This window comes from Zalophus californianus, chromosome X (assembly GCF_009762305.2).
Source record: "Zalophus californianus isolate mZalCal1 chromosome X, mZalCal1.pri.v2, whole genome shotgun sequence".
Taxonomy (NCBI): Eukaryota; Metazoa; Chordata; class Mammalia; order Carnivora; family Otariidae; genus Zalophus; species Zalophus californianus.
The window spans coordinates 79007580-79032603 of record NC_045612.1 but is presented as its reverse complement, the minus strand read 5'-3'; the positions used below and the strand labels follow the sequence as shown (position 1 = coordinate 79032603).

Below are 25024 nucleotides of genomic sequence, written 5' to 3'. Positions count from 1 at the left end.
AAGTAATGCAGTTACAAAATGGGAGAAGGAGGACTTAAGATGGCAGAGGAGTAGGGGGACCTTAGGTTTGTCTCCTCCCTCAAATAAAACTAGGTAGTTATCAAATCACTCTGAAAACCTGAGAAATCAATCCGACGTCTTGGAAAACAAATGCTGCAAATCTACAAGTAGAAAAGCAACCACCGTTTGGAAGGTAGGAAATGACGAGACTTGAATCCAGTGTGATATAGCTGAGGATACGGCGGCAGGGAGGGAGCCTGCTTAAAGAGGCTACCACAAAGTATTATAAGCAGCAAAGCACAGAATCAAAACTTTTAGAAGCCAGCTACAGTGGGGGAGGTTCCTGGCTTAAAGGTGCTCATGTGGTGAAGTGAGGTAGAATCCCAGGTGTGACAGCGTGGCCTTAGGATCCCCGGGGTCACAAGAAGAAAGGGTGGCGCATGAGTGCAGTCATGTTCCCAGCACAGGAGTAGGGAAGCTGGCTGAGAACAGGGAGTCTAGATGCCGGCTTTCTGCTCTCTGTTGCCATGAACTGCGAACCACTGCACGGTCATGCAACTGCATTCCTGTGAAGGGTTCAGCAAAAGGCAGAATTGTGGCAAGAAACCCACCCCCCTTCCACAAGGAGGAACAGGGTGGGTCCCTGCCTCAGGAGTCCGAAAATTTGGAGTTTTGAAACTTAGTCACATGCCGGAAATAAAAATGCTTGGTCACAGGCTGGGTGAACACAAAGTTCTGATGGAAACCGGGGAGACAAGAGTGACTTCTTTTCTGTGAGGGCTCACAGAAGACTGGGGACATGAATTTTCAGCCCGGGGTCTAGAGAGTGGGGTGCCACCGTATTCATCCCACCCATTAGTGCTGATAGCATTCAGGGAGCAAAACAGTGCCACTTAGTGGAGTCTGGAGCTGCATACACCGACCCCTGCCTCTTTGTGCGCTGGAGAAGCATTTCCAATAGGGCAAGTCCACCTGAAAATCAGCACAACAGGCCTCTTCCTCAGAAGACCAGAACAAAGAACTCGCTGGCATCAAGGTTATTGACCATAGAGGGCTGCAAAACTTCAGCTATGGGGGAAAACAGTGTATAGCATTTCTTGTAGTTTTGTTTTTTAGTCTCTTAGTATTATTTTTCAGTTATTTTCTTTAGTCCAATTATTCTTTAATTTTTATTTTTATATATTCGTTATACATTTTTACACCTTTTTGTTTTCTTTCACTGTAATTTCTTTCTTTCTTCCTTCCTTTCTTTCTTTCTTTCTTTCTTTCTTTCTTTCTTTCTTTCTTTCTTTCTTCTTTCTTACTTTCCTTTCTTTCTTTTCTTCTTTTTTCAATTTGGGATCTAGTTTCATTTAATCAGCAAACCAAAACACACCCAGAATCTAGTTGTATTTTTTTTTCTGTTGTTATCGTTAAATTTGTGTTTGTGGGTTATTTTCTCTTCCTTTCTTCTTCTCCTTTCTAGACAAAATGACGGGGTGGAGAAATCCACCCCAAAAGAAAACACAGGAGGTAGTACTCACTACTACAGATGTAATCAATACAGATATAAGTAAGCTATCTGAAATAGAATTTAAAACAACGATTATAAAGATACTAGGTGGGCTTGAGAAAAGCATAATAGACGCAAGAGAATCCCTTACTGTAGAGATAGAAGAACTAAAATTCAGTTAGGTTGAAGTTAAAAATGCTATTACTGAGATGGCATCCCAAGTGGAGGCCATAAAAATGAGGATGAAGGTAGCAGAAGAACAAATGAGTGATAGAGAAGATAAAATGATGGAAAATAAGGAAACTGAAAAGAAGAGGTAAGGAAAACTATTAGATCACGAAGGTAAACGTAAAAACTCAGTGATTCTATAAAGGGAAATGCTAATGACTCCATATTATATGACTCCATATTATAGGAGTCACAGAATATGAGTGGAAAAGAACAGAAGTTTAATTTGAATAAATTATAGCTCAGAACTTCCCTAATCTGGTGAAGGAAACAGGCATTCAAGTCCAGGTGGCACAGAGAACACAGCCCTCAAAATCAACAAAAATAAGTCAACACCTTGACCTATTACAGTGAAGCTTGAAAATTACAAAGATAAAGAGAAATTCCTGAAAGCTGCTCGGGGTGGGGAGGGGGGGAAGAGGTCCTTAACCTACAAGGGTAGAAACATAAGGTGAGCAGCAGACCTGTCCACAAAGACCTGGCAGGCCAGAAAGGACTGACATGATACATTCAATGTGCTAAATGAGAAAAATATGCAGTCAGGAATATTTTAACCAGCAAGGCTGTCATTCAGAATAGAAAGAGAGTTAGAGTTTCCAGAATGAACAAAAACTAAAGGAATTTATGAACGCTAACCCAGCTGTGTAAGAAATGTTAAAGAGATCCTTTGAACAGAGAGAGAGCCCAAAATTAATAAGACCAGAAATAAACAATCTACAGGAACAGCGACTTTATAGGTAATACAATGGCACTAAATTCATTGTTTAATAATTACTCTGAAGGTAAATGGACTAAATGCTCCAATCAAGAGACACTGGGTATCAAAAGGGAAAAAAAAAGACCCCATCAATATGCTGCTTAGAAGAGATGCATTTTAGGGGCGCCTGGGTGGCGCAGTCTTTAAGTGTCTGCCTTCAGCTCAGGTCATGATACCAGGGTCCTGGGATTGAGCTCTGCATTGAGCTCCCTGCTTGGCGGGAAGCCTGCTTCTCCCTCTCCCACTCCCCCTGCTTGTGTTCCCTCTCTCACTGTCTCTCTCTCTCTGTCAAATAAATACATAAAATCTTAAATAAAAAAAAAGATGAGATGCATTTTAGGCCCAAAGTCACCTCCAGATTGAAAGTGAAGGGGTGAAAAACCATTTATCATGCTAATGGACATCAAAAGAAAGCTGGGGTAGCCATCCTTACATCAGACAAACTAGATTTTAAAGCAAAGAGTGTAATAGATGAAAGACGCTATATCATAATAAAGGGTTCTATCCAACAAGAAGATCTAACAATTGTAAATATTTATGTCTCTAAATTCAGAGCAGCCAAATATATAAAACAATTAATAACAAAATTAATGAAACACATTCTTAATAATACAATAATAGTAAGGGAATTTAACACCCCACCCACAGCAATGGCCAGAGCATCTAAACAGAAGATCAACAAGGAAACAGGAGCTTTGAATGACACAGATGGACTTCACAGATATATTCAGAGCATTTCATCCTAAAGCAGTAGCGTACACATTCCTTTTTAGTGGCATGGAACATTCTCCAGAACAGATAACATACTGGGTCACAAATCAGGTCTCAACCAGTACAAAAATATTGAGATCATTACCATGCATATTTTCAGACCACAATGCTATGAACCTTGAAGTCAACCACAAGAAGAAATTTGAAAGAACCACAAATACATCGAGGTTAAAGAGCATCCTACTAAAGAAAGAATGAGTCAACCAGAAAATTAAAGAATTTAAAAAATACATATATGTAAGAAAGTGAAAATTAAAGCAGTTCAAAACCTTAGGGATTCGGCAAAGGTGGTCCTAAGAGGGAAGTACATAGCAATACAGGCCTTCCTCATGAAGCAAGAAAATTCTCAACTACACAACCTAACTTTGCACCTAAAGGAGCTGCAGAAAGAACAACAAATAAAGCCTAAATCCAGAAGGGGAAGAGAACTAATAAAAGATTAGAGCAGAAATCAATGATATACTACTACTACTACTACTTCTACTACTACTACTACTACTACTACTACTACTACTACTACTACTACTACAAAACAGTAGAACAGATCAATGAAACTAGGAACAGGTTCTCTGAAAGTATTAATGAGATTGAAAAACCCCTAACCAGACTTATCAAAAAGAAAAGAGAAAGGATCCCAATAAATAAAATCATGAATGAAAGGAGAGACCACAACCAACACCAAAGAATTAAAATGATATGCAAATATTATGAGCAATTATATGCTAGCAAATTAGGCAATCTGGAAGAAATGGATAAATTCCTAGAAACATATAAACAACCAAAACTGAAACAAGAAATAGAAAACCTGAACAGACCCATAACCACCAAGGAAACTGAATCATTAATCACAAGTCTCCCAGCAAACTAGAGTCTAGGGACGGATGGGTTCCCAGGGAAATTCTACCAAACGTGTATAGTAGAATTAATACCTCTAATTCCGAAACTGTTTCAAGAAATAGAAATGGAAGGAAAACGTCCAAACTCATTCCATGAGGCCAGCATTACCTTGATCCCAAAAGCAGAAGACAGAGAAATCAAGGAGTCGATCCCATTTACAATTGCCCCCAAAACCATAAGATACCTAGAAATAAACCTAACCAAGAGGTAAAGAATCTGTAACCTGAATGCTATAGAACACTTATGAAAGCGATTGAGAAAGACACAAAAAAATGGAAAAACATTCCATGCTTATATTTGGAATGTTTCAATATTTGGAAGAAAAAAAATATTGTTAAAATGTCTGTGCTACACAAAGTATCTACACATTCAATGCAAACCCTGTTAAAGTACCACCAGCAATTTTCACAGAGCTGGAACAAACAATTCTAAAATTTGTGTGGAGGGGCACCTGGGTGGCTCAGTCATTAAGCGTCTGCCTTCGGCTCAGGTCATGATCTCAGGGTCCTGGGATAGAGCCTGGCATTGGGCTCCCTGCTCCAGGGGAAGCCTGCTTCTCCCTCTCCCACTCCCCCTGCTTGTGTTCCCTCTCTCGCTGTGTCTCTCTCTGTCAAATAAGTACATAAAATCTTTTTTAAAAAATAAAAATAAATAAAATTTGTGTGGAACCAGAAAAGACACCGAATAACCAAAAGAATGTCAAAAAAGAAAAGGAAAGCTAGAGGGATGACGATTCCAGACTTCAAGCTGTATTACAAAGCCGTAATCGTCAAGAGAGTACGCTACTGGCACAAAAACAGACACATAGATCAATGGCACAGAATAGAGAACCCAGAAATGGACCCTTAACTCTATGGTCCACTAATCTTAGACAAAGCAGGAATGAATATCCAATGGAAAAAAGAAAGTCTCTTCAAGAAATGGTGTTGGGAAAATTGGACAGCCACATGCACAAGAATGAAACTGGATCACTTTCTCACACCACACACACACAGAAAAAGACTCAAAATGGATGAAAGACGTAAATGTGACAGGAATCCATCAGAATCCTAGAGGAAGATGCAGGCAATAACCTCTTTGACCTTGGCCACAGCAAGTTCTTGCTAGACACGTCTCCAAAGGCAAGGGACACAAAAACAAAAATGAACTTTTGGGACTTCATCAAGATTAAAAGCTTCTGCACAGCAAAGGAAACAGTCAACAAAACTAAGAGGCAACCCTCAGAATGGGAGAAGTATTTGCAAATGACATTACAGGTAAAGGGCTGGTATCCGAGATCTGTAAAGAACTTCTCAAACTCAACACTCAAAATACAAATAATCCAGTCAAAAATCGGGCAGAAAACATGAACAGACACTTCTCCAAAGAAGACATACAAATGGCTAGCAGACAAATGAAATAATGTTCAACATCATTAGCCATCAGGGAAATTCAAATCAAAACCACATTGAGATACCAACTTACACTAGTCAGAATGGCAAAATTTAGCAGGACACGAAAAGACAAATATTGGCAAGGGTGTGGAGAAAGGGGAACCCCCTTACACTTTTAGTGAGAATGCTATCTGGTACAGCCACTTCAGAAAACAGTATGGTGGTTGCTCGAAAAAGTTAAGAATAGAGCTACCCTATGACCCAGCAATGGCGCTACTGGGTATTTACCCCAAAGAGACAGATGTAATGAAAAGAAGGGTCACATGCACGCTAATGTTCATAGCAGCTGTGTCCACAATAGCCAAACTGTGGAAGGAGCTGAGATTCCCTTCAACGGATGAGTGGATAAAGAAGATGTTGTCCATATATACATTGGAATATTATTCAGCCATCAGAAAGGATGAATACCCACCATTTGCATTGACATGAATGGAAATGGAGGGTATTATGCTATGTGAAATAAATCAAGCAGAGAAAGACAACTATCATATGGTTTCACTCATATGTGGAATATAAGGAATAGCATGGAGGACATTAGGAGAAGGAAGGGAAAGCTGAAGGGTGGGAAATCAGAGGGGGAGACCAACAATGAGAGACTATGGACTCCTGGAAACAATCTGAGGGTTTCATTGGGAATGGGTGTGGTGGAGATTGGGGTAGCCAGGTGGTGGGTATTAAGGAGGGCACGTGTTGGGTGCCTGGGTGTCTCAGTTGGTTAGGCGACTGCCTTCGGCTCAGGTCATGATCATGGAGTCCCAGGATCAAGTCCCGCATCGGGCTCCCTGCTCAACAGGGAGTCTGCTTCTCCCTCTGACCCTCCTCCCTCTCATGCTCTCTCTGTCTATCTCATTCTCTCTCTCAAATACATAAATAAAATCTTAAAAAAAAAAGGAGGGCATGTGTTGTAATGAGCACTGGGTGTTATATGCAAATAATGAATCATTGAACACTACATCAAAAATGAATGATATACTGAATGGTGACTAACATAACATAATACAATTTTTTTAAAAGAGAGAGAAAGGAGAAAGGACCCAAAATGATAAAATCATGAATGAAAGTGGACATATCCTTATGAACACCAAGGAAATACAAACAATTTTAAGAACATATTATGAGCACCTATATGCCAAAATATTAGGCAATATAGAAGAAATGGATGCATTCCTAAAAACATAAAAACTACCAAAGGTGAAACAGGAAGAAATAGAAAACCTGAAGAGACCCATAACTAGCAAGGAAAATGAAGCAATAATCAAAAATATCCCAACAAACAATAGTCCAGGACCAGATGGCTTCCCAGGGGAATTCTAACAAACTTTTAAAGAAGAACTAATACCTATTGTTCTGAAGCTGTTTCAAAAAAAATAGAAATGGAAGGCAAACTACCAAACTCGTTCTATGAGGCCAGCATTACCTTGATCCCAAAACCAGAATACCCCACCAAAAATGAGAATTACACCCCAATATGCCTGATGAATATGACTAACAGATACAGGAAAAACTGTTCAATTTCACTCAGCATCAGGTAAGTATACATCAAAACCATAATGAGATACTACTTCACACCAGTCAGAATGGCTAAATCTAATAACTGAGGAAACAACAGACGTTGGCAAGGATGTAGATAAAGGGAAACCCTGTCACACTGTTGGTGGGAGTGGAAACAGGTGCAGCCACTTTGGTAAGCAGTATGGAGGTTCCTCAAAAAGTTAAAAATAGAACTACCCCATGACCCAGCAATTGCATTACTAGGTATTTATTAATAGGATACAAACATAGTGATTCAAAGAGGCACATGTACCCCAATATTTATAGCAGCAATGTCCACAGTAGCCAAAATATGGAATAAGCCCAGATGTCCTTTGGCAGAATGAATGGATAGAGAAGATGTGGAATATATATACAATGGAATATTACCCAGCCATCAAAAAGAATGAGGTCCTGCCATTTGCAACTATGGGGATGGCACTAGAGGGTATTATGATAAGCAAAATAAGTCAATCAGAGAACAACAAATATCTTATGATTTCACTCATATATGGAATTTATGAAACAATACAGATGAACGCATGGGAAGGGAAGTAAAAATAAAATAAGATGAAAACGGAGAGGGAGGCAAACCATAGGAGACTCTACTCTAGGAAAGAAAACGAGGTTGTTGGAGGGGAGGTGGGTAGAGGGATGGGATAACTGGGTGATGGGCATTAAGGAGGGCACTTGATGTAATAAGCATGGGTGTTATATGCAACTGATGAATCAGTAATTTCTACCCCTGAAACTGATAATAAACTATATGTTAATTAAATTGAATTTAAATAAAAACTAAAATAAATAAAAACAGAAATAATCAAATAAAAAAGAAAGAAATGGGTAGAAGACATGAATAGACACTTTTCCAAAGAAGACATCCAGATGGCTAACAGACATGTGAAGAAATATTCAATAATCACTCACATCAGGGAAATATGAATCAACACCACAGTGAGATCCCACCTCACACCTGTCACGATGACTAATATTAACAACACCAGGAACAACAGGTGTTTGTGTGAATGCGGAGAAATGGGAACCCTCTTGCACTGTTGGTGGGAATGAAAACTTGGATAGCCACTGTAGAAAACACTATGGAGGTTTCTCAAAAAGTTCACAATAGAACTACCCTAAAACCCAGTAATTGCACTACTAGGTATTTATCCAAAGGATACAAAAGTACGGTTTCAAACGGATACATGCTCCCCGATGTTTATAGCAGCATTATCAACAATAACCAAACAATAGAAAGAGCCTAAATGTCCATTGGCTGATGAGTGGATAAAGAAGGTGTGGTATACATATACAATGGAATTTTACTCAGCCATCAAAAAGGATGAAATTTTGCCATTTGCAACAATATGGATGGAACTAGAGTCTATTATGCTGAGTGAAATAAGTCAGTCAAACAAAGACAAATACCATATGATTTCACTCATATGTGGAATTTAAGAAACTAAATAGATGAACATATGGGAGGGAGAAAAAACAATGAAAAAAGAGAGACGGAAACAAAGTATAAGATGCTTACTTTTTTATTTTTAAAAGATTTTATTTATTTATTTATTTGTGTATGTATGTATGTATGTACTTATTTATCAGAGAGAGAGAGAGAGAGAGAGAGAGAGTGAGAGAGCACAAGCAGGGGGAGTGGCAGGCAGAGGAAGAAGCAGGCTCCCCGCTGAGCCAGGAGCCCAATGAGGGACTCAAATCCAGGACCCTGGCATCATGACCTGAGCCGAAGGCAGATGCTTAACCGACTGAGCCACCCAGACATCCCAAGACACTTTTAAAGATAGAGAACAAACAGGGTTGATGGAGGGAGTTGGTTGGGGGATAGGCTAAATGTGTGATCAGTATTAAGAAGGGCACTTATTATGATGAGCGCTCAGTGTTATATGTAATGACGAATCACCAAATTCTACTCCTGAAACCGATATTACTCTATACATTAACTAACTAGAATATAAGCAAAAATTTGAAAAATAAAATAAAATAAAAAGCTTCTACATAGTGAAAGAAATAGTCAATAAAATTAAAACCTACCGAATGGGAGAAATTATTTGCAATGACATAACTGATAAATGTTTAGTATCTAAAACACATAAAGAACCAGTAAAGCTCAACAGCTAAGAAACAAATAATCCAATTACAAAATGAGCACGTGACCTGAATAGCCATTTCTCCAAAGAAGATGGCCAGTGGACCCATGAAAAGATGCTTAATATAAGTCATCATCAGGGAAATGCAAATCAATATCACAAGATGTCACCTCACATCTCTCAGAATTGCTAAAATGAAAAACAAGTTTTGTCAAGGATGTGGAGAAAAAGGAATACTTGTGTACTATCGGTGGGAACGTAAACTGGTGCAGTCATTGTGAAAACTTGTATGGAGGTTCTTCAAAAATTTGAATATAGAACTACCATATTATCCACTAATTGCACTATTGGGTATTTACCCAAAGGATGCAAAAATATAGATTCAGAGTGGTACATGCACCCTGATGTTTATAGCAGTATTATCAATAATAGCTAAACTATGGAGAGAGCCCAGATGTCCATCAAGTAGTGAATATATATATATATATATATATATATATATATATATACACACATATATAATATTACTCAGCCATCAAACACTGAAATCTTGCCATTTGTAATGAGTTGTATGGAACTAGAGTGTATTAGGCTAAGTGAAATAAGTCAGTCGGAGAAAGATAAATACCATATGATCTCACTCATATGTGGAGTTTAAGAAACAAAGCAGATGAAATATGGGAAGGGGGAAGGAGAGAGGGAAACAAAGCATAAGAGATTCTTAGTGATAGAGAACAAACTGAGGGTTGATGGAGGGAGGTGAGTGGGGGATGGGCTAGATGGGTGATAGCTATCAAAGAGGACACTTGTTGGGATGAGCACTGGGTGTTGTATGTAAGTGATGAATCACTGAATTCTATTCCTGAAACCAACACTGCACTGTATTTTAACTAACTAGAATTTAAATACAAAATTAGGGGGGAAAGGGTGCTAGGTACAAATGCTCTCGTGTGAGAATTACTTGAAGTCCTCAGTAAACTAATAACTTTTTTTAAAAAAAGATTTATTTTAGAGAGAGAGCACAAGCAGGGTGAGGGGCAGAGGAAGAGGGAGAGTACCTCAAGCAGACTCCCACTGAGTGTGGAGCCTGATGTGAGGCTAGATCCCATGACCCTGAAATCCTGACCTGAGCTGAAATCAAGAGTCAGAGGCTTAATTGACGAAGCCACCCAGGCACCCCATAAGCTAATAACTTTTTTCTAGAAGATTTTATTTATTTATTTGACAGAGAGAGACACAGCGAGAGATGGAACACAAGCAGGGGGAGTGGGAAAGGGAGAAGCAGGCTTCCCGCCAAGCAGGGAGCCTGATGTGGGGCTCGATCCCAGGACCCTGGGACCATGACCTGAGCCAAAGGCAGACACTTAACCGACTGAGCCACCCAGGCACCCCAAACTGATAACTTTTATCCTATTTAAACATTTAGTGTTACTGAAAAATAATTTACCAAATTATTTTTATAAACTCAGTATAATATTGATATCAGAAACTAAATATAATGACAAAAACAGAAAGCTATAGACCAATTTCATTCATGAGAATCAATGATTATTCTCAAAGTAAAATATTAGCAAATAGTATTCAGTGGACTTTCAAAATTACTACTCTCTGAACAAGTGAGATGTATTCTAGGAAAGCAAGGATAGTTAAAATTATTTTAATAACTATTAATTCAATAGTTATTGTTGAGTTACATAAGCCCAAAATGGCAGGTTGGTAACTTTAGCTCTTGCGCCAAAAAGAAACATTGAAAAACAAGCAGAAACTGAGAAACAAAGTTGTCAGAACTCTGGGGAATTGTTATACATTTGCACCAATGAAAAGAATTGAAAAGAGGTGTTCAATCAGAAAGTTGTACATGACTATTCAGAGCAACACTGTTAACACCCAAATACCCAACAACCAAAGGTGGAAAAAATCCAAATGTCCACCACCTGATAAATTAATAAACAAAATGTGGCATATCAATACATTGGAAAATTATTAACATATGCAAAGTAATGAATAGTGACGCAAGCTACAATATAGGTAAACTCTGAAAATACTACAAGTGAAAGAAATCAGATACAGAGGCCACAGAATGTATGATTCCATGTATATGAAAAGTCCAAAATAGGAAAACCCATGGAGAGAGAAAGTAGATTAGCGGTTGCCAGGGGCTGTGGGAGAAGAAAAAGAGTGACTGCTCAATGGGTAAAATGTTCTCTTTTATGGTCACCAAAATGTTCTGGATCAAGACAGTTGAAATGGTTGCAGAACAAATTTAATGTACTAAGTGCCACTATATTGTACACTTTAAAATAATTAAAATGGTGAATTTTATGCTATGTATGTTTTTCCTCAATTAAAGAAAAAGATTACATGATACAAAATGTATAAAAAATAAATGTTTCATGGCATCTTGCTTGCTGTAAATTGAAGAACAAATTAGAATAAAAAGCATTAGGATCAGGCAATCAGCTTCCTTGTGACAGGAATGTGATGTAACAAAGAGGCTGAAATATCTGACTCTAGTCTAAAATAAAAAAATGATACCCGTTGATACTGAAGAGGGACACAGACAAATATATCGGGAAAGCATATATATGTTCAAATTAGACAAAAAAGAGACTATGTTATAAATATTTTAAAAATATATGTTATGCAATCCAACCGATAGTGTAAAATTGTTTAAATGAGTGGAAGAGTTGGCATTATCATTTAGTTCCAAAGACAAGGCATAGAGCAGAAAGCAAAGGAAAAAAATGGATAAGATTGAAATTTTGAGTATAAATGTTGAACAAAATGGGGTTGTTTGTATATAATTCAGTATTTTAAAATTCATTTTATTTTCTTAAGCAAATAAACATATTACAAAGGAAAAGCTAAAATATAAGATTATTCCTTTGCTATGTTTATGTAAACATATTTTGAAATTAAAATATCAAAGGAACTTGATGGTTGCAAATCATTCATTAAAACGCCAGTCATAAAATGGTTTGGAAACAGCACGGGCCAAGAAAACTAAAGAAATTTCAATATGTTTGAAGGAGAAGAGTCTAGGAGGCTTCTGTGATCAGAAAAAAAAATGAAGAACAATTAATGCAGTGAGGTTAGAAAAACAAGCAAGAATAAATCAGATAGGTAAAATTTGAAGAACTCTTGATGGAGATAAGTGGATAAATATGATAGGGCCAAACACCAAGTAATTAATAGCCATAATAGAAAAAAATTAGTAAGTTAAGAATCATAGTTTAATTCACATGTATTTCCAACACATAAGATACTCATTTCATACTAAGGCAACGTTATACCTTGACGGAATTTATTGGTAAAAGAAAACATGCATCCCTTTATGAAATTGAAAGTGTAAAATTTTTAAAAACATTTTCAGTTATTCCTAGGAATTAATGGCTATAATGATGTAAGAATAGTCTTTAAACCAAGTTTTGGTAACTGATGCAACTGAGACTTAATATTATGAATGTGCTTGTTCTCTCTTATGCTTTTTTTTCTCCTAGTTAAGTTAGCATTTAGTACTTCACAGAAGTGTTAAACATAATATTTCGATTAATGCACTCTAGGCACAAACATACAGTTGATTCTTGACCAACACGGGAGTTAGCAGTGCTGAGCCCCCACACAGTCAAAAACTGTTTATGTATAACTTTTGACTCCCCAAAAACTCAACTAATAGTCTACTGTTGACTGGGAAACCTTACCAATGACAAAAATAATCGATTAACAAATATTTTGTATGTTATATGTATTATATAGAGTATTCTTACACTAAAGCTAGAGAAAAGCAAATATTATTAAGAAAAACATAAAAGAAAATACATTTACAACACTGCACTGCATTTATCAAAAGAAATCCACATATAAGTGGGCCTGCACAGTTCAAACTTCTATTGTTTAAGGGTCAACTGTAATATTCAAAATATCTAGGTACAATTTTAACTGACAGGAAACAAAATAAGTATCTTATCTCAGTACAGTAAAAAGTACAGAAGGATAAGAACACGCCACCCTTTCAAAGTTAATGATTTTAAGATTTCTGTATTATTTTTTCAAATTACATAGGGCTACCTAAGCCAGATTAGTAGCACCAGCCAAAAAAATTAATTTTCCAAAAAAAAAAAAAAGAAACAAAAAACAAAAACAAAAACCAGCCTATGCACACTTCTTTAGGTGCAGACTACATACTATTTTTTGTTAAATTTTTCTCAGTGTAAATGTATTTGATATCATCATAGACAATAGACAAAATGAAAAAGCATTAAAAAATAAAAATGAAAATTATATATATTTTATATATTTATAAAAATGTAATTTTCCAGTCAATAACATTTTGTTATACATCTTACCACATCTAAATATTTTTTTAAAAGATTTTATTTATTTTTTTGACAGAGAGAGAGAGACAGTGAGAGAGGGAACATAAGCAGGGGGAGTGGGAGAGGGAGAAGCAGGCTACCCACGGAGCAGGGAGCCCAATGTGGGGTTTGATCCCAGGACCCTGGGATCATGACCTGAGCCGAAGGCAGATGCTTAACAACTGAGCCACCCAGGTGCCCCCACATCTAAATATTCTTATCCTTAATCTTATATGAATTTATCTTGGGATATTTTGGTACAGGCCTACCTCAAAGATAAAGTGGGGTCCATTCCAAGCCACCACAATTTAAAGCCAATATCACAATAAAGACAAATGCATTTTTTTGGTTTTATTTCCAAGTGAATATAAAAGTTATGTTTACACCATACTGTGGTCTATTAGGTTTGCAATAACATTATGTGTATAAAAAACATATGTACCCTAATTAAAAATATTTTATGGCTAAAGAATTTCATTCATCACCTGAGCTTTCAGAAAGTCCATATTATTTTGCTGGTAGAGGAGGGTCTTGTCTTGATGCTGATGATTGCTGACGGGTCATGGTGGGGTGGTTGCTGAAGGTTGGATGGTTGTGGAAATTTCTCAAAATAAGACAGCAATGAGGTTTGCCCCATTGATTGACTCTTCCTTTCATGAATGATTCCTCTGTAGCTTGTGATGCTGTTTGACAGCATTATACCCACAGTAAAACTTGGAGTCAGTCCTCTCAAACCTTGCTGCTGCTTATCAATTAAGTTTATGTAATATTCTAAATCCTTTTTGTTGTCATTTCAACAATCTTCACAACATCTTCACCAGGTATATATTTTATCTCAGGAAACCACTTTCTTTGCTCATTCATAAGAAGAAATACCTCAACTCTTAAAGTATTATCATGAGATTGCAGCAATTCAGCCACATCTTCAGGCTCCACTTTTAATTTTGTTCTCTTGATATTTCCAAAACATCTGCAGTTACTTCCTCCACTGAAGTCTTGAACCCCTCAAAGTCACCCATGAGGGTTGGAATCAACTTCTTCCAAACTCTTGTTAATGTTGATATTTTGACCTCTTCCCATGAATTACAAATGTTTTTAATGTCAGGTACAATGGTGAATCCTTTCCAGAAGGTTTTCAATTTACTTTGCCCACATCCACCAGAGGAATCAGTACCTATGACAGCTATAGCCTTACACAATGTAGTTATTAAATAATAAAAGGCGAGAATAACAATATATGGGCTAGAAAATGGATGTTGTGTTAGCAAGCATGAAAACACTAATCTTGTACTTCTCCATCAGAGCTCTTGGGTGACCAGTTGCCATGTGAATGAGCAGTGATAGTATTTTGAAGGGATGTTTTTTTTTCTTTTTCTGAGCAGTGGATCTCAACTGTGGATTAAGATATTCAGTAAACCAAGTTTAGATCTGAATAGATCTGCTGTCATTCAGGCATTTTTGTTCCATTATATAGCACAGACAGAGTAGATTTAGCATAATTCCTTTTTTTAATTAACATATACTGCATTATTAGTTTCAGAGGTAGACTTTAGTGATTCATCAGTTGCACACAACACTGAGGGCTCACTACTTCAAGTGCCCTCCTTAATGCCCATCACCCAGTTAACACATCCACCCACCCACCTGCCCTCCAGCAACCCTCAGTTTGTCTCTGATAGTTAAGAATCTCTTATGATTTGTCTTCCTCTCTGTTTGCATCTTATTTTATTTTTCCTTCCCTTCCCCTATGTTCATCTGTTTTGTTTCTTAAATTCCATATGAGTGAAATCATTCCGTATTTGTCTTTCTCTGATTAACTTATTCTGCCCAGCAAAATAGCCTCTAGTCCCATCCATATCATTGCAAATGACAAGATTTCATTTTTTTTTACTCTTAAGGCATTTATTTATTAAAACGTTCTCTGCCAAGATTTCACATTAGCTTAAAATTCAAATCAGTCTTTACATTTCTCTACTGAGGTCTCCACCTCAGTGTATCACATAAAAACACCTTCTCCAGCAATCAGTGTTACCAGTGCCACATGGTGAGCCCCATGGTCAGCCTCTTTGTTCCCTAGGTGATCCAACTAGATGTTAATACTGCTCTGCTACAGGGTAAAAGCTCCTAAGTCAAACTCATTGGAAAAGGGGTGAAACTTCTGCAAAGTGCACTTTAATAAGAGGTACTGTTTGCTCATGAAAAGAAACCAGTGAGCCCTCCAAGAATAATAAAAGGGAGTATTTTACAGTTAAGCACATGATTTGGAGTGAAGAATTCGGATGTTGCTCTGCTGGTCCAGGTTGTTAATACTCTTCTTGCCCCTCCTGTGGGCCCCCCTTCATCAGGTATCACAAAGCCTTCATCTGTGGCATACAGAATGTCCACGATCCTCTGCAATACCGGGTTGTTTTCCCTCTCGTTCTCCTGGCAAACCAATTCAATGTTCCTTAGCTTTCCAAAGTAGAAATCTCTTTCTGTCTCCAAGTCTTCGACGATAAGTTTCAATACGTTGACCTGTTGCATCAATTCAGCTGCTTCGTCATCCCCGTTGCCCACACCAGGATTCTTTCGCACCACACCCGGGCCAGTCTAAGGGGTTGGAGTAGTTCTGTGTGTTGCAATGGGCCTCTGTGGAGCTGCACTGCTAGAGCTGAGAGGTTTCTTCAGTTTGTTCAGAGCTGGAGCAACAAGGGAGGGAGCCACTGCAGTTTCTTGACCTTGTCTGGCAGCTATGGGGTCATAGTCTTTTCCATCATAGTTTGCATCAAAAAACTTCCTGAACCACTGAACAAATTCAAAATTGTCCTGAAACTTTCCTTTGACTAATTTGTCCACAGGAATTATTTTGTCAACACCCATTCTCTTAAAACCTGCTTGTAGTATTTTGAAGTTCTGGCTGTATTCATGTTCTAGCTTAGCCTGGAATTTCACTTTCTTCAAGGCAGTGGAGCCAGGGAACAACATGTCCATAAACTGACAATAGGCAGCCCCTGAGCACAACTGTTCGATCTTCGTCAGATTCAGCTGCAGAGACTCATTGATCCAGGCCAGCGTGTCATGTCGACTTAGGTTATCACTGGTGACTGATGTTGAATATACGTTCACTGCCATCGGTTCTTGGCGGGACCGCATCCACTGCCTGTGCCCGGCTTCGGTTCCGTCTTTGTCTTGTTCAAACCGCCCGGCCAAGATTTCATTCTTTTTGATGGCTGAGTAATATTCCATTGTAAATACATACCACCTCTTCTTTATTCATTCATTTGTCCATGGATATCTGGGCTCTTTTCATATTTTGGTTATTGTGAATATTACTGCTATAAATATTGGGGTGCATGTGCCCCTTTGAATCACTATCCTGGTATCCTTTAGATAAATACCTAGTAGTGTAATTGCTAGGTCATACAGTAGCTGTATTTTAAACTTTTTGAGGAACCTCCATACTGCTTTCCAGAGTGGCTGCTCCATTTTGCATTCCCACCAACAGTGTAAGAGGGTTCTCCTTTCTCTGCATCCTTGCCAACATCTGTTGTTTCCTCAGTTGTTAAATCTAGCCATTCTGACTGGTGTGAGGTGATATCTCATTGTGGTTTTGATTTGGATTTTCCTGATGCTGGTGATCTTGAGCATTTTTTTTCATGTATCTGTTGGCCATTTGTACACCTTTGGAGAAATGTCTACTCATGTGTTCTGCCCATTTTTTAACTGAGTTTTGTTTGTTTGTTTTATATGCATTGTGTTTGATAAGTTCTCTCTCTTTTTTATTATTATGTTCAGTTAGCCAACGTATAGTACAACATTGATTTTTGATGGAGTTTTCAATGATTCATTAGTTGCATATAACACCCAGGGCTCATCACAGCACATGCCCTCCTTAATACCCATCACCCGGTTACCCCATCCCCCCACCCCCTCCCTTCTGTAACCCTCAGTTTGTTTCCCAGGGTCCAGAGTCTCTCATGGTTTGTCTCCCTCTCTGATTTCTTTCCATTCAGTTTTCCCTACCTTGCCCTATGATCCTCCACGCTGTTGCTTATGGTCCACGTGTGAGTGAAAACTTATAATAATTTTGTTTCTCTGATTGACTTATTTCACTTAGCATAATCCCCTCAAGTTCCATCCATGTTGATGCAAATGGTGGGTATTCATCCTTTCTGATGGCTGAGTAATATTCCATTGTATATGTGAGCCACATCTTTATCCATTCATCTGTTGAAGGGAACCTCGGCTCCCTCCACAGTTAGGTTATTGTGGACTTTACTGCTATGAACACTGGGGTGCATGTGCCCCTTCTTTTGCCTATATCTGTATCTTTGGGGTAAATACCTAGTCATGCAATTGCTGGGTCATAGGGTAGCTCTATTTTTAACGTCTTGAGGAAACTCCATACTGTTTTCCAGAGTGGCTGTACCAGCTTGCATTCCCACCAACAGTGTAAGAGCTTTCTCCTTTCTCTATATTCTCGCCAACATTTGTCGTTTCCTGCCTTGTTAATATTTGCCATATTAACTGGTGTAAGGTTTTGCTGTTTTGATTTGAATTTTCCTGATAGCTAGTGATGTTGAACATTTTTTCATGTGTCTGTTAGCCATTTGTCTGTCTTCTTTGGAGAAGGGTCTGTTCATGTCTTCTGCCCATATCTTGACTGGATTAATTGTTTTCTGGGAGTTGAATTTGGGAAGTTCTTTATAGATCTTGGATACAGGCCCTTTATCTGAAATATCATTTGCAAATATCTTCTCCTATTCCATGGGTTGCCTTTTATTTTTGTTGACTGCTTCCTTTGCTGTGCAGAAGCTTTCTATTTTAATGAAGTCCCAAATGTTCACTGTTGCTTTAGTTTCCCTTGCCTTTAGAGACCTGTCTTGAAAGAAGTGGCTGTAGCCAATGTCGAAGAGGTTACTGCCTATGTTCTTCTCTGGGATTTTGATGGATTCCTGTCTCACATTGAGATCTTTCATCCATTTGGAGTTTATCTTTGTGTATAGTGTAAGAGAGTGTTCCAGCTTCATTCTTCTGCATGTGGCTGTCCTATTTTTCCCGGACCATTTATTGAAGAGACTCTCTTTTTTTCCATTGGATATTCTTTCCTGATTTGTCAAAGATTAGTGGACCAAAGAGTTGAAGGGACATTTCTGGTCTCTCGATTCTGTTCCATTGATCTATCTGTTTGTTTTTGTGCCAGTACGGCTGCCCTGATGATCACAGTTTTGTAATATACCTTTAAGTCAGGCATCGTGATCACCCCAGGTTTGGTTTTCTTTTTCAACATTCCCTTGGCTGTTCAGGGTCTTTTTTGGTTCCATACAAATTTTAGGATTGTTTGTTCCAGCTTTGTGAAAAATGACAATGTTATTTTGATAAGGATTGCATTGAAAGTGTAGATTGCTCTGGGCAGCCTAGATATTTTAGCAATATTTATTTTTTCCATCCATTCGCATGGAATGTTTTTCCATCTCTTTGTGTCCACCTCAATTTCTTTCATTAGGTTTCTATAGTTTCTGGAGTATAGATCCTATACCTCTTTGGTTAGGTTTATGCCTAGGTATCTTCTGCTTTTTGGTGCTATTGTAAATGGAATCCATTCCTTAATTTCTCTTTCTTCAGTCATATGGCTAGTGTATAGAAGTGCACGTGATTACTGTGCACTGATTTTGTGTCCTTCCACATTGATGAATTACTGTATGAGTTCTAGCAATTTGAGGGTGGAGTATTTTGGGTTTTCCACATAAAGTATCATGCCATCTGGGAAGCGAGGTAGTTTGACTTCTTTGTTGCCAATTTGAATGCCTTTCCTTTTTTGTTGCTGTCTGATTGCTGAGGCTAGGTCTTCTAGTACTATGTTGAACAACCGTGGTCATGTTCCTGACCTTAAGGGAAAAGCTCTCAGTTTTTCCCCAGTGAGAATGATATTCACTGTGGGCCTTTCATTGATGGCTTTTATGCTATTGAGATATGTTCCCTCTATCCCTATACTTTGAAGAGTTTTAATCAGGAAAGGATGTTGTATTTTGTCAAATGCTTTCTCTGGAGCAATTGAGAGGATCATATGGTTCTTGTCTCTTCTTTTGTTAATGTGATCTATCACGTTGATTGATTTGTAAATGTTGAATAACCCTTGCATCCCAGGAATAAACTGTACTTGGTCCTGGTGCATAATCCTTTGAATGTACTGTTGGATCCTACTAGCTAGGATCTTGTTGAGTATTTTGGCAGCCATGTTCATCAGGGATATTGGTCTGTAATTCTCCTTATTGATGGGGTCTTTGATTTTGGGATCAAGGTAACACTGGCATCATAGAAGGCATTTGGAAGTTTTCCTTCCATTTCTATGTTTTGGAACAGCTTCAGTAGAATAGATATGATTTCTTCCTTAAATGTTTGGTAGAATTCCCCTGGGAAGCCATCTGGCTCTGGACTCTAGTTTTTTGGGGATGTTTTTGATTACTATTTCAATTTCCTTGCTGGTTATCAGTCCCTCCAGATTGTCTATTTCTTCCTCTTTCAGTCTTGGTAGTTTATAAGTTTCCAAGAATGCGTCCATTTCTTCCAGTTTGCCTACTTTGTTGGCTTGTAACTGCTGGTAGCAAGCTCTAATAATTGTCTCTATTTCCTTGGTATTAGTCATGATTTCTCCCCCTTTCACTCATGATTTTATTAATTTGCGTCCTTTCTCTCTCTCTCCCTCTCTTTTTTTTTTTGTTTTTTTTTTTTGAATAATTCTGGTGAGATCGTATAAATCTTTTGCCTTATTAATTCTTTAAAAGAAACAGCTTCTAGTTTCATTGATCTCTTCTATTGTTCTTCTAGTTTCTATTTCATTGATTTTGATTCTAATCTTTATCATTTCTATTCTCCTGCTTGGTTTCGGCTTTATTTGATGTTCTTTTTCCAGATCCTTTAGGTGAAAGTTTAGGTTTGTGCTTTTGGGATTTTTCCAATTTTTTGAGATAGGCTTGGACGGCTATGTACTTCCATTTAAGGACCGCCTTTGCAGCATTCCATAGGTTTTCAACCGATGTGTTTTCATTTTCATTGGTTTGCATGAATTGTTTACGTTCATCTTTAGTTTCCTGGTTGACCCATTCATTCTTTAGCAGGATGCTCTTTAGCTTCCAAGTGTTTGAATTCCTTCCATTTTTTCCCCTTGTGGTTGAGGTCCAGTTTCAAAGCATTGTGATCTGAAAATATGCAGGGAATAATCTCTGTTTTTTGCTATTGGTTGAGACCTGATTTGTGACCCAGTATGTGATGTATTCCAGGGAAAGTTCTGTGTGCACTGGAGAAGAAAGAGTATTCTTTTGTTTTAGGATGGATTGTTCTGTATATATCTATGAAGTCCATCTGGTTCAATGTGTCCTTCAAAGCTCTTGTTTCTTTGTTGATCTTCTGCTTAGATTATCTTTCCATTGCTGTGAGTTGAGTGTTGAAGTCTCCTACTGCTAATGTATTATGATCAGTAGGTTTTTTTATTTTGGTTATTAGTTGGTTTATGTAATTGGCTCCTCCCATGTTGGGGGCATAGATATATACAGTTGTTAGGTTTTCTTGTTGGATAAACTCTTTAAGTACGATATTATGGCCCTCTACATCTTGTACTACAGTCTTTGCTTTAAGATCTAAATTGTCTGATATGAGAATTGCTACCCCAGCTTTCTTTTGAGGTCTGTTGGTGGGGTAAATGGCTCTCCATCCCCTCACTTCAGTCTGGAGGTGTCTTTACGTTCAAAATGAGTCTCTTGTAGACAACATATGGATGTGCAAGCTTCACTATTATATGTCAGGGTGTTGATCTATGTTTACTGATTTTGGAAGGTATCCTCTGCCTCTTGGACATGAATGCTTGTTTCCTTCCCAGATTAGGGACGTTCTCAGCTATGATTTGCTCACATATACCTTCTAGTCCTCTGTCTCTCCAGCCCCTCAGGGATCCCAATAATTCTAACATTGGAACAAATCATGGCATCATTAATCTCTCTAAGTCTCTTTTTGTGGGCTACTAGCTGCCTCTCTCTGTTTTCCTCAACTTCCTTCCTTTCTATCAGCTTATCTTCTAGATCACTGATTTGCTCTTCTGTCTCATTTACCCTGGCTTTTAGACTATTCAGTTTAGACTGCATCTCATTCATAGCAGTTTTAATTTTGCCCTGATTAGATCTCTTTTTTGCCCTCAGAGATACTATATCGTCACTAATGCTTTTTTCAAACCTAGCTATTGACTTCATGATGGCTATCCCGAAGTCTACGTTTGCTTATATCCATATCTATTAGTTCTCTGGCAGAAGACATTGTCTCAGGTTCTTTTCTATGTTGCAAGTTCCTCCTCCTAGTCATTCTGTCGAGGGATGTTTGAGCGAGTGTACAGAGTCCAAAATATCAACCATGACCCAAGCTAAATACACGCTAGAAAAAATCCGAAGTAGTTGGAAACTCCCACAGATACACTAAGTCAAGATGATCCAAAACAATAAAAAAATAGTGGGTGGAAGGGAGATTATAATCTCTCATGGTGGACAAAGTAGGGTGATCTTCCTGTTCCTGCTTGATTTTTGGTCTTTGTGTTAGAAAACACTATATCTCAAAATTGAAAGAAATCAGAAATATATATATATATATATATCTCAAGATAAAATGGAATAGAGTGAAAAAATGGACTAGTATTCGGCCTAAATCTATAAAAGCCAGATGTGAAAAAAAATAAAAGTGAGGGGCGCCTGGGTGGCTCAGTCGGTTAAGTGGCTGCCTTTGGTTCAGGTCATGATCCTGGGGTCCTGGGATTGAGCCCTGCATTGGGTTCCCTTCTCAGTGGGAAACCTGCTTCTCCCTCTCCCTCTGTCTCCCAACTTGTGCTCTCCCTCTCTCCCAGCTTGTGCTCTCCCTCTTTCTCTGTCAAATAAATAAAATCTTAAAAGAAATAAAGATAAAATAAAAGTGAAAAAGCAACTTAATAACATAAGTTGGGAAATAAGAATCTATTTGAAATGGGAACAGGATAACAAATAAAAATTAAAAAAAGAGAGAGAGAAAGAAAAGGAACAAAGAAGAAATGTAAAATTTTAGCCTGAATTATAAATGAGTCATGAGAGAACACCTCGAGCTCCCTAAATTATTTTCCCCTGGTGCTGAAGTTTTAGAGTCCTGTGGGAAATAAACATATCATTCACCTGTTCTTGCAGTCTGTCTTCTGGGAGAGGGGCCTGCTGCTCAGCTTTCCAGGTGTCTTTGACCTGGTGGAGGTGCCCCACCCCTGTATTGTTCCCTGGCGGGTTTCCCCTTCTCTTTAGTGGGTCAGAGCAAACCTGGCCCTGCGGGAATCTCTGCCTCAGAGTCGCAAGGTCGAGGTCCCTTTTCTTCAATAAATCCTCCGGGTCAAACCATCCCCACTTCTGTGTGTACCAAACTCCACAGACTCGTGCTATTCACACCCGCTTCAACACTCCCTGGGGAGTTCCAGGGACTCTCGAGCTTCTCCGTGCTTTGTCACTTTGCAATTGAAATTGCAATCTGCTGTGGGCTCACATGTACACCCTCTTCCATGGCTCCCACTTCACGGCTGGGTGCCACCCCAGTGTCCTTTCATGGGCCACAATGCCCTGAGAGCTATTGCCCTGCTATGGGCACAAGCCATTTTATATCTCCCCTGCGATGTTAAATAGCCCAAACTTTCTAGTCTTTTCAGGGTGGTCGGGCAGAGATCAGTCTCCCTACCCACCCAGCTTGTGGTTTATGGTGACTGGAACTGGGAGTCCCTTCTGGACTCACTGACCATAACCAGTCTCCTCGCTCCACTGCTTGGGCACTCTATCAGTTCAGCCCCCACCCCCATACATTCTGAGTCTCCTGGATTCTTGAGACCACAATGATTCACCCAGAATTCTGCCCTATTCATACCCTGTTCCCTTTTCAGAAAGGAATGTCTCTCACTGGAGGAGATTTCTAAGGGTCCCGATTTTTTTGCTCCAGTGTCTTATCACTTTCCGGTGGCTGGTTTATGGAGGCTCCCACCCCTCTCCATTTATCTTCTGATATTTCCCCCACAGATTCAAGATTCTGCACCTCCCACCTTGCACAAAGTAGTCATTTTTCTGCTTGTAAAGATCCAGATAAATCTTCTTACATCTCAGGTTGAATTTGTGTGTGTTCAGAATCATTTGGTAGATATCCAGCTAAATTTGAGGGGCCAGAAGAAACGAGGTCCCCTTCTCTGCCGCCATCTTGCCCCTGGATAAGTTCTTTATAGATTTTGGGTACTAGCACTTTATCTGATAAGATATTTGCAAACATCTTCTCTCATTCTGTAGGTTGCTTTTTAGTTCTGTCAACCGTTTCCTTTAGCATAATTCTTAAGGATTTTCAGAATGGTAAATAAGCATTGGCTTCAACTGAAAGTTACCAAATTTCTTAGCCCCTAACAAGAGAGTTAGCTTGTCCTTTGAGGTTTTGAAGCTAGGCATTGGCTTTTCCTCTCTAGTTATGAAAGTCCTAGATGGTGTCTTCTTCCAATATAAGGCTGTTTCATCTACACTGAATATCTGTTGTTTAGTGTAGCCAATTTGATTAATTATCTTAGCTAGATCTTCTGGATAACTTGTTGCAGCTTCTGTATCACCACTGGATACTTCAACTTGTATTTTTTTTGTTCTGGAGATGCATTCTTTCCTTAAATCTTAAGAACCAACCTCTGCTAGCATCAAACTTTTCTTCTGCAGCTTCCTCACTTTTCTCAGTCTTCACAGAATTGAGAAGACTTCAGGCATTTTTCTGGATTAGGCTTTGGCTTAACGGACTGTTCTAGGTGGTTTGATTTCCTAACCTGATCACTAAAATGTTCTTCCATATCAGCAAAGTCTGTTTTGTTTTCTTATCATTCATGTGTTCACTTGAGTAACACTTTTAATTTCCTTCCAAAACATTTACTTTGCATTCATAACTTGGATTGCTATTTGGCACAAGAGGCCTTGCTTTTGGTATATCTTCACTTTTAACATGTCTTCCTTACTAAGTTTAATCATTTCTAGGTTTTAATTTAAAGTAAGAGATGTGGGGCGCCTGGGTGGCTCAGTTGGTTAAGCGACTGCCTTCAGCTCAGGTCATGATCTCAGGGTCCTGGGATCGAACCCCGCATCGGGTAACCTGCTCTGTGGGAAGCCTGCTTCTCCCTCTGACCCTCCCCCTGCTTGTGTTCCCTCTCTCGCTGTCTCTCTCTCTCTCTGTCAATTAAATAAATTTTAAAAAATCTTTAAAATAAATAAATAAATATACATACATACATATATATATATATATATATATATATATATATATATATATAAAGTAAGAGATGTATAACTCTTTCATTCACTTAAGAAAATGTAGAGACCATTGTAGGGTTATTATCTGGCCTAATTTCCATATTGTGTCTTATGGAATATGGAACCCCAATGATAGGAAGAAAAAATTGGGAACGGTGCTCAGTGGAG

General features: G+C 38.4%; 1 pseudogene; it reads right to left on the bottom strand.

The window, feature by feature from the left end:
- Positions 1–15871: 15871 nt before the first annotated feature.
- LOC113931294 lies at positions 15872–16679 on the bottom strand (annotated as a pseudogene).
- Positions 16680–25024: the final 8345 nt, after the last annotated feature.